Genomic DNA, 12,242 nt, shown 5'->3' on the forward strand with positions numbered 1-12,242 from the left:
AGCAGGAGCTCTGCGATGCAGGCAGCGCATTCACTAGGCCGGGAATTTTCACATTGCCCCTTTCCCTGCCGTTATTGGGAGCGCCGTTTTCATTTACTCCTGTTTTGAAAAGAGCTCACAGGCAGCCGACATCCGCAGTTTAATCTCGGGAGAACGTGCGGATAATCTGGGGGAAAGCAGCCCATCCTGAATGCCTGCTCTATTTCCTCCCTTAACTATTTGAAGAAGAGAGCTTGCTTTTCAGAGTGGTTTAACGAGCAACTCGTAGAACGCCTATAAGGGCCGTCAGAGGAGGAAAAAGCTTTCATCTGAAACCAGCTATTTAAACAGTTTATCCGACAGAGCAGCATTCATTGCTGAACCGCATGCCCGCTGCTCACCTATATGGTCGGCCGCTCGCACGGGAAGGCAGTAAAATGGAGACATCTTCCCTGTGGAACAGCAGCAAAGCACATTGGAAGGCACTTGACTGAGGTTTTCTGAAATGGGAAAGATAAAAGAGGCTTTTAAAAAACATCTCGTTCTATCAGAATAGACAACAAGGTCAGCCAGTAATAGTGAGGGTGCAGCATTTAGAACAAAAAACCATTATTCGATTTAACATTTAAAATGCAACATGAAAAGCATTTGATCATCATATTAAATACTCAGTAGCTAAGCCAACTGAGGAGGCAGGAGCGTCCATTTTTGCAGATTGCTGTTCCTTTATGAAGACTTTACTGAGCATCATGCAACTTTCTCAATGTCACCACCCAGCCTCTCCATGATGCCTATAGTGTTCAGTTTCTCTAAGACCACACTTTGTGCTGCTCCTACAGCCTCAGTTTTCAGCAGAGAAGATCCTCAGTTTTTCTGTTCTGAGGCTACAGACTGCACTCTGTGACTGCTGCATTAAAAGCAGCATTTGGCTGAAATCTAGGTTACATAGATGAATGGTGGAATACTGTATGGTGACACCCGAGCAAGCTGTAAATGAACACATTTCACTTTGGCTAATTTAGTCTTCTCAGAGAGCTTTACAACATCTTCTGATTTGAATTACCTTTTTTACAGGTATCTTTTATGGCACTGTACTAAGTGCAGACATACTTTTGGGCAGGAGAGCAATCCTCAAGACCCTTCTCTGATCCACAGACACCACGGTTTACAAGAAGGGATAAACACTACAGCAGCTTCCCCTCTATGTGACCCAGAACATGTGTTGCACTCCACAAAATCTGCTGAAGTACCTAAAACGTACATACAGCTGCATTTTCTCCAGGCATATAAATCTGTTTATCAGTACCTCAGGACCTCCTCTCTGCTGGTGTGTACCTCCCAGCTGATCACAACTGGTACTTGCAAATCAGGTATCTATCTCCCCACCTTATTTTCCCAAGAAGTGGGGTCTGTTGGTGGAGTGCAGAGCACTCCTGCTTCACACCTCCACCATATTGCATTGCAGACTTTTACCTGCAGGTTCCTCCCTAATTTAATCTCAGCCTGTTTTCGGGGACTCCTTCAGGAGCTGTTAAAAGCTGATAATCTAGTCACTGGTACCCTGTAGCACCCTTCTGTGCAGAGGCTGACGATACTTAACAGACTCTATATTCCCCAGTTTGCAGACTAATACTCACTTAACCATCCAGGAAAGAAAAAAAACTGTTGTACCCAATCATTATCAATATGACAGCAATAAATGAAAAGGTTGAATCATGCATAATTTTAATTAAAATACAGGCCTCTCCTACCCTCACCACTCACAGCATCTATCCCAGCAACGTTCAGTAGTATGCTACAGACAGACATCTTGAAGAGAACTATGGAAATATTTGAAAAATAAGACTAAAGTGTCCCACTTTTCTTTCAACATTTCCTGTTACAGTAAGTTTGCTGCTGCTAGAACAGACTACAAATATATTGAGCTTAACAACTTTCTCTAAGGACCTTAAATCTTGGTATACAATGCAGAAGATTTTTTATTGAAAACAAACAACTGAAATGGCCCATTAAGACAGTTAGCCCAGAACCCTGCCTTGCCAGGTTTATTGCTTACAGTCAGGACCAGCAGTATAATGCAATTACATGGCTGTGTACTGTGCGGCATTTTAGGAAAATATATTTGATGATATGTCTGTTTTTCTCTGGTAAAAAGAGCTTGTGGACAGCTTGATGGCAGGATATGGCTGGTCTTTGTGTGCGGCGATAGCCAGACTAATGGTAAGGATTAAAGACTGTAATTGCCCGTGATTTTATTTCATTTTGAGTAATATTTTGAATAATTTTTCTATCTAAGTGGCCTGTATTTGCCCATACCTATTCAATTGTTGTAGTGCTTGTTGGCAGGGTTTTGGCCCATTTCCAGGGATGGACATAATTTTGGGGGAAAATATGTACCTGTCACTGTTACCAATAAATAGCCCTGGCAGAGTATACAGGCAAGGGTTGTATATTTTATACATACACCCAGAGAAGACCCTGGCCCATTCAATTTACTTATGTTGACAGTCATTTTCTCATACAGTCTTTTATAAACACCAGAAAGGAGTAATTTCTTCTTATCTTGATTGTCTCATTTTGAGTCTTTTTTGAAAGGTTATTAGGTAAAGGCCTTGGACCAAAGAATTTCCTATCATGCAGTCAAACATCCAGGAGAAACTAATTCCATTCTGATGGAATCAGAGTTTAGAGTATGAATAAGATTTCATTTGGTTATAGCTTTTGTTAAAAAAAAAAAAAATAATCTTGCAGCAGAAAAAGCTTTCATTAGTACAGTAATTATTAGGATATCAAGAGCAATTTGAATCTTATGCAGGAAATTTCTCTTATGCTGGGAAATTTCTTTCAAAACCAACAGGAGCTGTGTAGAGTTGATAGAGGTGATTTCCCCAGTTAAAATGTCCCCTTGATAAAACCAGTCTGAGCTGAGTGCATGACATGGCCATGGAGAAAAAGGGCCAGAATACAGGGTTTGTATTATCACTATAGCTTCTTAGTTTCATTAATGGGCAAGAGCCACGTTTGCCCAAGATTAGTCAGAAGGTGCCTGTGTATTAGTCTCATTGATAACTCACAGGCTAGGTAGTCTATACTGCTAAATCAGAATGAATTAAGCAGTATGACTAAGTCCAAATGACCAAACAACTTGTGTCCACACTGCTTTGACTCCTTTACAGATTCACTTTGGAGAAAGTTAATGGAGCAACCTAAAGCAAAAACAAGAAACAAAGGAGGAGTGTGGATAATCTGCCACAGCTGCTTAAATTAATTTTCTGAATCTGTTTTATTAAACAGTTTAAATGCCCCCTCAATTTCTGATACAATGAGAAACAATAGTGTAAAATTATCACGCGAATCTCTATCATTCATATTTATATTTTGTATCCTGGTTCAAGGTGCACATAATATCTTCCACATAACCTTACTTAGAGACTGCTGGATGAGTATGTGGGATGGATTTCAGAGGGTGGCCAGGAGTCCGTGACTCCCCTAAATAGGCAGCAAAAGGATCTTTGCAGATAGGTCTTTGAATTAAGACTATCATGGCATTTTGTTAGGATGTGTTTCAGCAGCTTCATTAACAGCAGTGACACTAAGGCACAGGGGTGCTGTCATATATGCTCATCTAATGACATCAGTAGCACAAAAGGAGAGAAATTGAGCTTCCTCATCCATGGGTTCTTGCTGTAGTTTAGAATGTAACTCAAACTCTATTTCATCTAGAAAAATATTTGTCTTTTGTAGTTGCTTTTACTTTTAGACTGATAAACACACTGAACTGTGTGGTGATTTTGTTACCTAGACAAATATCTACAAGGGACAAGTATGAAACCACTAAACTGATTTTCACTTATGATTTTAAAACAAGATTTCACAGTCAGTCTCTTGAGGCAAGATCTAACCAAAGATCAATCTCAAGTCACTTGACGGTTTGGTATTAGCCTTAGGAGGTTTATTCTTCATAAAATAAAGCTCTATTTTGATACCAGATGTTAATGCCTTTACGCAAGCTGATCTCAGCTGATAGCATTACTGAAAAAGCTTTTAGCAGCTGGTAGAAATTGAAGCACTATCTCTAACTAACTAATAAATACAGTAGACATTGTTTAAAGTATTTCTCAAATGAGATGGCTTGATACTCAATACTCACATAGGAAAGAAAAACTATTCACACTGATCTCCAGAGCAGAATAAAATGAGATGACTAGTGACAGGACAAGCTAGGTTCATGAAAACAATCTTCGAATATTAAGAGTTGAATATAAAGAACGCACAGAACAGATAAAATCCAAAATGCAACACTGTATTTCTATTCACTGGGTATCAATGTGCCCCTTTTATTGGTCTTTCAGAATCCAAGGAAGTCGTGATTAGACGGCATGAGTGTTCCATTTTCAAAATAATAGATAAATAGCATGAAAGTCCTCTAAGAGTTTAAGAAGAAATCCCCACACACTATTTCTGGTTCCTAGTAAACTTTGCTGTTCTTTGAGAAATACCATTCCTTCAAGATATCATGCAATTCTACATTTGCAAATGCCAGAAATACTAGGATGCCAACACCACTGAAAAACTCCTTCAATATATTAAATACTTTTCCTAACTACCCTTCTTGTCAAATATTATTCACTATTCATTTCCAGTGACCTTTTTGCAGTGTTAGATCAGTTTATACTTTAAACAAGAAGAATCATAGTGCGAGGTTCTCCAATGAAATTTTATTAGATAATTATACAAGAAATTATGAACAGAACTTACCACTACTGTTTTGTGATCATCATCGTTCTGTACTTTACTGCTTTTGTTATCATCACCTCAAAAGGCCTCAAATGGGGCTTTTGAGACTTTGCTGAATGCTGCACTTTCTCAGATTAAAAGAAATCTTTTTTTTCCCCTTTTCTTCCTGGGCTTTTGCAGTCTGAGGCCCTGGCTGACATGAGTGGGGTCATATCAACCCAGTTAAGCACGCTTGTAAGTGTTTGCTGAAAAAAATACAGATGTAGTGTCCTGTTTAGTTTTCAAGAACAAGTAGAAACAATCCAGTTTCTGAGCAATTAGAAATATGTATTAACATGAACAAACTTACTTGAAAGGCATGGTAGGAAGTTCCTATTCCAGTACACATGGAATATAAATTATCAGATTTTAATGCTCTAAATCTTCATTAAATCTAGCCCCGAGAAAACTGCAGAAACAGGAAATTTGCCCAAGCTTCTTCACCCATTTACTATGTAAGAGGTCTTATTAACTCCAGAATTCCAAGATGTGTTTCAGAAATAAGTTTACTAGTGATTTGATCTGTTATTGAGGTTATGCTCCCCAGTTTGTTTATTCACTGGGGTTTAGTGTGAGGAAGACTTGAACTGCATCTGATATGATGTCATTATCACAACAGAATCAGTCATGAGGTTTTCCAGCACTGACAGGGACATAATGAAAATGGATCTGTCTTCTGACCTTGCTATCTCTTGTAGAGCAAGATATCTTCAGAAGAGATGAGAAACCACAGCTCATTCTTTTGGCATAACATAATATATTTGATCACTAACCATGCCTTTCCCTTTAGCTACTATTTTGTCCTCCACTCTCATTTTTATCTGTTCTGCAGCATTTCATCTATTCTCTGGGCCATGCACTGGTACACAACATACCATCCCATTAAAAGGATATAAGATATATTTGTGTCCTCATGATGGGCATGTATTTTACCAAGTAAAGAGGGAAAAAACCTGCTAATTCTCTTATGCTATTTTTTTTTCCATGTATTGAATGCCTATTTTAAAATCTATTTGAATTGGAGGCAAAAATATTTAAGGAATAGAAATGCATTAATTTGATGATTTAGTCATAAATCTAATACAAATTAGAAGTTCTAAGTGAATCAGAAGACAGATCTATATGTTCTTATTTATATTATATTTTAACTCATCTGCATTTCACTTTTGAATTATTATTTTCCAATTTTATTGCTAAGTGATAAATCCTCTGATAAGCACTATGCAAAGCCAAGACAACTACATATTTGATTGACACAAGTTTTATTTTCTTGCATGAGATGATGCTCACAGGTGAAAAGAATTAGATTTTATGATTTATGCCTGAGACACCTCTGGTTTAAAAGTGTTGTAAAATAGTCTGCTCACATTGAATAGTTAGAAGTGTACACTGCCACTATAGGACAGTAAGGTCATTAGTAAATGTTATCAATATTCATATTTGTTCTGGAAAAATATGCACTATCAGCATTTTTTTTTCAGATAAAAATTAAAATAGCTGCAGATTCAAAGGATGCAGTAAACACTAACCACTGAAAACTTCTTCATTTTGTGGATATGCTCACAGTGTCTTTTAAACCAAAACAATCATGTCTGATGCTGTTTCATGCCTCCCAACAAATGGATAGACTTAACTGAAACTCTTTAAGGATGATTCAAAGAGAGTTTCTCTTTAACATGCCATGAGGATCCATCAATGTTGTCAAGCTGCATAAACTTACTAAACTGCATTTTAAGAATATTTAGATGTTTTAATTCCACTGTTGTCACTGAAAGGCTGTTGCAGACTCTGATTGCCTGGTTGGGAGCCTGCTTCTTTTTTCTACTCTAAATACATGTACATGTACATGCATTTATCAACATCAACTTAACTAATTGCATGGCTGTCCTGTTGTTACCTAACAAATACAGAGCATCTCTTATCTTCTCTCAAAATCAGCTATTCCCCTGAAGAATACAACTCTCCATACTTCTGCCTCAGTTCCTTATTCTGGAACTTCCGTTGCCAGAACTGTATAGTATGTTCTAGATGGGATTTCATTTGTGCCACATACAATCACAATAATATTTCCCTATTTCTTCTTATTGCCCAGAGGATCACGTTTACCCCTCACATTACGTATCATTCTGACAGCTCTCCTATCCATGCTTTGGCAGTCTGGTAACTCCAGCTACACCTAGGTTAATACCAGATGTTGCTTCCTTGCATTAGCAGTTTTCTTGAGACCAAATGGTTATGATTTTGCACTTAGTACTACTGAATTTGATCTTGTTTCTATTTCTCAAGCCCTTAAAGCCATCCAGATTTATTCTGCATGGTAAAGCAATCTATTTGTCTTGAAGATGCTTTCGATCTTAGCAACACTGCAGATAACCCTATCTCCATACTAATACCTATGTCATAATGCAGTCATGAGCGCAATGAACAAGAACAGTCTTGAAATTTATCTTTAAGGAACTACATTAGCAAGTACCCATCAGTCTTTCCCTTTCAATCTTTGCCATCTATGCCACAGCCAGTTTCTTACTTACCTCTATCACCCTTCTTCTCCATTTCCAATAGCAGTGCCATGCAGCACCATGCCATTTGTTTAACTGATGAGATAGCTAAAATCAACTACATTTCCTTTTTATAGAAAACCAACTCAATTTGATGCCTTTCATAAACAGATACTGACTTTTACCTGATTTACAAATTAATTATTTTATTTTGAATTGAATGTTACATTAAGAAATATCATCTGTTTATTTCTGCAGCATGTATCAATTCAGATCTATGTGGCAGTGGTGGCAACAGTAGCAACCTCCCTGTCTTCTGCTCCAGCAGCCTACATTTTCTAAAATTGAGATTATTTTCCTCCTGGCATTTTTAAGAGACTAGGGATAGAATTAGAGACATCCTGCTATAGCATATATAATTTTTATTTTCTTATTTCACCTTCACTTGAATTCATCTGTGCAGATAACCTCATTAACCATTTACTTAATTTATTGATGGATATTCTTGGAAAATATAAAAAGCTTAGATAAATATCTTCTGTTTACTCCTTTTTTTTTTTTTTTTTTTTTTTTTTAAACCATATCAACTTGCAATTGCTCAGTCCAAGCTTATTTTCAAGAAATGGTTATCGTACAATATTTTTATTATTTCCAAACCCAAGACTGATGTAGCAGCTCAGCTTGTTGATGCAGTATTGATGAGGAAGTGAGCTGTAACACTTCGGCATAGCTGCACTGTATGGTTACAAATAACCTAAATTCTCTCATCTGTATCTTAGAAATCAACATTTTTCATAATGATGAAATTCCTGAGAACATTTATTCTGTCATTAACCTTCACTGTTACTCATCACTTTAATTTCTATGAATCCTTAAAAGCCTTATCCTTCAGTACCCCATAACAACCATGCCTTCTATTCCCTCATGTATTTGTTATCCTGAAAACGGTGGATGTCACATCTATCACTAGTTGTTCCAGTTTCTTCATTTTTGCTGCTTAAGACCCTCACTTTTCACAGAATCATACAGATAATGATTGAAAGGGATCTCAGGGACCAGGTGGTCCAGCCTGTCCATTGAAGCATGACCATAGCTGAGACTTGAAAACCTCCAAGGATGCTGAATTTGCTACCTCTGAACAATACACCACTGCATGGAAATTATTCCCTCATTTCTTATTGTCCATCTTCCATTTATCAAGCACATTCTTGCCTCTAAGCCCACTACCTGCTACACTGTTCTTACACTTCAACTTTCTCCCAGTTGGTGTTCCTTTATCTATTTTAATAGCTCTATTTTTCTGGTGGTTTTCCCCCCCCCCCCCCCCCCTTGTGCTAAAATTAGTGTGCAAATTACACCCTTACCTTTTAATTTTTCCTATTTTAATTTTTATCCACCCCACCAGTCTTAATGCTAGAATACTGCTTAAAATCCTTAACATGAATGACTCTTAGTGGCCAAACATCGTCGTATCTTTCCTACCTCACTCAACCCACTATACCTCACTCAATCCAACAATACCTGCTGAGGACATCTTCTCATAGCCTCACCAGTGTGCTATTAGAGGAATTATACTGAGCACTGGCTGTGTTCCCTTTTCTGTAAGCATCTTTCCTAGGATATCAATCACCCACAAAGTCACTGAATTTTGTTGTATTAGGTGAACTTCCAGAACTTTTTTCTGGCTTCTGTCAGAACTATTTTAACTATTTTAAATTTTACACCCGCACATTGTTTTTTTATGCAGACAAATGATTCTGAAGGAATCACATGAAAGTTTGTCAGACTTTAATATCTGAAGGCTTTTAATAAAGATCTTCTCCTTACTGTTATCAATGAAGATTAAAACAAAGGTGCCAGGCAAGAACTTTTCATACTGGTCTTGGACAAATTGTAATGTAAAATAATTTTATTTACGACAAAGATTTTTTTTTTTTTTTTTAATCTCTGTTTTATCTTTTGATTAGGAAAGTTAAATTAAGGACATTTGCTTACTTTCAAAAGTATGTAACTCATAAAAATTCCTATCATCCAGAATAAATGGTACAACTCACCAAAAGTCACATTAAATCTCAGTGAAGAAGTGAAGACAGTTTTCTACAGACATGCCCTGAATTCCCTGTGCTTCTCTTCCCATGCCACTGACTGATACACCATTTACCATTATACTTCAGAAGCTGTCATCCATGTCAATAACCTTGCTCTCATTTAACTCTTCATTTTACTTGTGACTAATTCTAGATTGCTCACAATTTCCTTTCTATAATATCAGATATTTCCCTTGAACCCTAACTTCCCTGTATTTTACCTTCCTAATAAAGTAGTTACTAGTGGCTATATATAAGCAACCAAAGACTGCCAAAGAAGAAATGTAAGATAGCTCTTTTCTGCAAAAGTCATAACATCAGAGGCTGAATTCAATAAGAAGTTATGAGCCTCAAAGAATACGCTTCCATTACCAGTCATTGTGGTCAATATATAAATCAGAAGCATTATGACTGAGTGAGAAACTTATCCTTGACTTATCAGTAGACTATCTGACTAATTGGTATCCTTGAGGATTTTTATATCTCAGTAAGAACATTTTCTAGGATATGGACAGCTTGATTTCATTCAATTTCACGCCACTTCAGCACATGATTAGATCAGATTTAAATGGATGGACTTTACCTATGACTGTTAGGAAGGACAAATCTAATTAACCTGATTGTCTTTCCATGTATTCTTTATCTTTTATAAGTTCTAAGCTTTTATTGATTATCAGTGGCCACAAAACCCAGTTGGATAAAATATGCATATACTTTTTTTTGGCAAGATTATAAACCTAGATTAATCTATTTAAATTATTCAGAATAAAATAAAAAATAGAGGGATTAATTACCTAACTGGAACCCTTGGAACATTTCCCTCCTATTTTTGGAAAATAAAAAAAAGGCAATAAAATGTCTACAGAAGACATGTCAGTCCACTGTGTTTAAACAACTTAGTATCAAATATCAAAAGTTAAAAATATTTCCACATATCCCTATCATGTAATCATCCATTCAGTTTTCTGTGACTGAACTTCTGTATGGGAATTCACAAAGAATACAGAAAGTTACTGATTTCAGAGTTTATCTGTACTACAAAGCACTTTTGAAAATTCAGCACCTGAGGTATGTGGTAAAAGATCAAGAATAATACATGTAATGTAATAAATGAGACCACTGGAACCTACCATTGTTAGGAAGACCTACTGGTTTGTGTAAAAACTGCCCAAAATCAAAGCTTCTTTCTGAAGCCTCCTCTAATTTTAATAAGGATATCTATATACACCTGTAAAATATTTACTGTCTAGGTACATTTGTAATGATCTTAAGAGTGCAGATGATACTGACAGACATGAACAAACATCTAAAGATGCTTGTGGCTGAAACTAGAGGCAGCTTCAGAGGTGCAGAGAACAAAATATGTGCCACCCACACTTTGCTGTAGTTGTGAGAAAAGTTTTGTATGTGAATGAGGTGGGATTCCCCACTTTGTGCCTGGTACACTCACATCAGAGGAAGCCTTTGGCTTGTGTCACCTTCCAATAAAAGCAGAAAATTTCTTGGTGGTTCGTTTTCATTCAGCTTACACAGCCTGCAGTCCTAATTATTTATCTGCAAACAGCTGTTATGCTGAATGAGTGGCAGAAATGTAGCCCTGTTCATTAATAATTCTGCTGAAAAAGACTGGACCAGAAATTATAAAGTTACTAGTCTTCAGTTATTAGTGCAGTACCATGTCAAGTGTTACCCTTGCCAAACTGTGCTTTTGCTCGGTTCATGTGTGACAGACAGTGTTTCAGAAAGGGAATATTTCTTTGCACACTTCTATATATACATACAGCTAACATTCTCTGCATTGCATGCTGAACTTCTCCTTGGGAAAGCTCACAGCTTTGGGATTTTGTCCCTTGTCCTCTTTTTATAACCTCACTGTAGCCTGCGATTATAAGAGAAAAGGAGCCTTTTACCAACAAGCTCAGTAGAGTGTTCAGTATTGATCCATATGCTGTCAGATACTCCTTCAAGCTTGCAAGAGGATGCTTATCAATCTTTCTTGCTGCAGTATTTCTAATAAGGCAGTACAGGTAGTAGAAAGTTCACATCTATAATTCACCAAGTTCCTTCATTTGTTGATATGGTCTCTTGCTGCAGAATTCTAAAATCCTCCTAACCTTTCTTGCATTTATTAAAAAGAACACTTGTCCATATTTCTTTCCATTCTTGAGTTTCCAAAATTTTTAATGTCCTCAGTGGCTTGGACATTGCAAATAAAATACATTGGTAAGGCTGCTCTCTGATCCAAACACATGCCAAGTCTTGTGCCATACCACCAATCTTTAAAAAGATATGTATAAATTTGTCACAGTTCTTTTAATCATCTTAAGCTTACACTTGTGGCTTCTGTGTCTTAATAACACAGAGATATACCAAAATGCTGAAAGTTATGAAAATGCTGACACAAAAAGCAACTGGAAGGAATATCTTCGTATTTTGCACATTTTTCTAAAAGGTTGTAGTTTCTGTTTTTCACTGGTTTGGCAGGCATTCAGTGATTAAAATGGGTAATCCTTCCAGGAAGGGCGAGTAAATGGAAACTCCAGCTGTGAGGGCAAAGAAAGAAGACCATGTTTGATATTGCTACACACCACCGAGCAAAAATCACACACACAAAAAAAATTTGGTAGAGAGAGACAGAAGACTTCTGTTTCTTTTTCTGAAAAATGTAATGGGCACTGACCCGATGTCCTTTATTGTTTCTTGAGATTTGGACAGCCCGCTTGAGATAACTACAAACAAGAACCAAATTGTTCATTACAACTTCGCATAAAAACTTACTTTAGCTTCGTTATACACTACTGATACAAATAATGGAGCTAGTTTGGATCTGAGGAACTGCAAAACTATCGACCTTGGAGGAATGTTCTCTTTTTTATTTGAAATAAATGAAAACTGTATAAAG

This window comes from Psittacula echo, assembly GCF_963264785.1.
Source record: "Psittacula echo genome assembly, chromosome: 1".
In the NCBI taxonomy this organism is placed as follows: domain Eukaryota; kingdom Metazoa; phylum Chordata; class Aves; order Psittaciformes; family Psittacidae; genus Psittacula; species Psittacula echo.